Consider the following 2,668-nt stretch of genomic DNA (forward strand, 5'->3'; position numbering starts at 1 on the left):
ACAAAAGACCCCAAATAACCAAAACAATCTTAAGGAAGAAGAACAAAGCTGGATGCTTCATGCTCCCTGATTTAAAACTATATTAAAGCTATAATAATCAAAACAGATTGGTATTGGCATAAAAACAGACACACAGGTCAATGGAACAGGATACAGAGCCCGGAAGTAAACCCACACATATATGGTCAATTAATTTATAACAAAGGAGCCAGAATATACAATGGGGAAAGGATAGTCTCTTCAATGAGCGGCATTGAGAAAACTGGGCAGCCACATACAAAGAGATGAAACTGGAGCTCTATCTTCAATCATATAACACAACAATTAAAATGCATTAAATATAAGACATGAAACCATAAAACTTCATCAAACTAAAAAACTTCTGCACAGCAAAGGAAACCAACAACATAAAAAGGCAACTATGAAGTAGGAAAAGATATTTGCAAATCATATCAAATAAGGGGTTAATATCCAAAATACATAAAGAAATCACACAAGTCAATAGCTAAAAGAGCAATCTGAGTAAAAAACTGAGCAGAGAATCTAAATAGACATTTTTCCAAAGAAGACATACAAATAGCCAGCAAGCACATGTAAAAATGCTCAGCATTGCTAATCAGGGAAATGCAAATCAAAACCACAATGAGATATCACCTCACAATTGTTAGAATGGCTACTGTCAGAAAGACAAGAAATAAGTGTTGGAGAGGATGTGGAGAAAAGGGAACCCTTGTGGGAATATAAGCTGGGAAGGCCACTATGGAAAACAGTATGGCGGCTCCTCAAAAAAATTAAAAATAGAACCACCGTATGGTCCTGCAATTCCACTTCTGGACAGTTATCCAAAGGAAACAAAAACACTGACTTGAAAGGAGGCACTCCCGTGTTCGTTGCAGCAGCATTTACAATGGCCCAGATACGGAAACGTCCTGAGTGTCCATCAATGGATGAGTGGATAAAGAATACGATAGAGCCCAGCTGGGCGTGGCTCAGCAGTTGAGCATCGACCTAGGATCCAGGCGATCGGGGTTCGATTCCCGGTCAGGGCACATACTCAGGTTGTGGGCTAGGCAGCCGATCAATGACTCTCATCATTGATGTTTCTCTCTCTCCCCCTCCTTTCCTCTCTCTGAAATCAATAGATATGTTTAAAAAAAAAAAAAAAAAAAGAATATGATGGAATATTATTCAGCCATAAATAGGAATGAAATCTTGTCATTTGTGACAACATGGATGGTCCCTGAGGGCATTATACTAAGTGACATAAGGCCGAGGACAAAGGTCGTATTTGCACACATGAGGATTCTAAAACTTAATGAAAAATCCCAAGCTCATAGATACAGAGAACAGGTTGGTGGTTGCCAGAGGTGGGGAGTGGGCAAAATGTGTAAAGGTAATCAAAAAGTACAAACTTCCAGTTATAAAATAAGTCATAGGGATGTAATGTACAGCATGGTGACTATAGTTAATACCGAACAGCATATTTGAAAGTTGCTGACAGAGTAAATCTTAAAAGTTCTCATCATAAAAAAAAAATTGTAGCTATTTATGGTGATATGTTGACTTATCTAGTGATCATTTCACAATATATACAAATATCAAACCATTACATTGTATAGCTGAAACTAGTATATGTCAATTACACCTCAAAAAATTAAAAATAAATGTTTAAAAATCATAAGTGATGTCAGGTGCCCTCTCTCTGACCTACTAGTAACAATTCTCCTGGGTAAAGAAAGAAGCTGCTGTATCCCACTCCTCCTGTGCCCAGAGACACCTCTTTCGTTATTTCCCACACTCCGCAGGTGTGGGGCCCTCAGGCATTAGGGAGCCAGACAGACCACTAGTACCTGTGCCCCCAGGTCACTGGGGGCCAGCAGCTTTTTTGGGCACTTCATCTGCCTCCAACACCTGCCAGGTTTATGTTAGCTTTGGAAGACTGGAGTAGAACTCAGTTCAGCCCAAAGAACAGTGCTAGATCGTGGTTTCTAAATATCAGCAAGGCTTCTTGGGGAAATTGCTAGTTCTAAGGCTGGACAGCAACAATACAAGCCAAGCCTAGAGCATCTTATACCAGAAGGGAAGCAAGTGCTTACTGCTGAAGGCTGATCTGCAGCCTCCACTGCTCAGATCACTGAGTGGGTAGAAAAAAAATCACTGGGTGGTCTTAAGTTGTTCTTCCACAGGCTCTTAAGCAGAAAATGAAATAAAGTTATCAGAAAGTACATATCAGTTTTGAAATAAGTAAATAAATAATACTATATGTAGATACTATCCCTTCCAGGAGGCGGAGCTTAGTCCATCAATTGAGTGGGTTAAACTTAGTGACTTGCTCCCCAAAAACGGGGAAGGGAAACCACTACCTTTGAATGCTGAAGGTCCACACCCCAGTGATGCCATGTGCACAGCACGTGCCCCCTGGTACGTATGCTGAGAAGGGCATTCTTTCCCAAAACCACAACCTCGGTCTAATCGTGAGAAAACAGACAAATCCAGTTCGGGGGATATTTCTACAGGAAACCTGGCCAGTACCCCTCAAGACTGTCAGGTCATGAAAAACAGGCAGGCCGGAAAATTGTCACGGACCAGGGGAGATGTAACTAAATGCAGTATGGCGTCCTGGTCCGGATCAGGACAGGAAGAGCACATAAGTGGAAAAACTGGGGAA

This window comes from Miniopterus natalensis, chromosome 9, assembly GCF_054644295.1.
Source record: "Miniopterus natalensis isolate mMinNat1 chromosome 9, mMinNat1.hap1, whole genome shotgun sequence".
NCBI lineage: Eukaryota > Metazoa > Chordata > Mammalia > Chiroptera > Miniopteridae > Miniopterus > Miniopterus natalensis.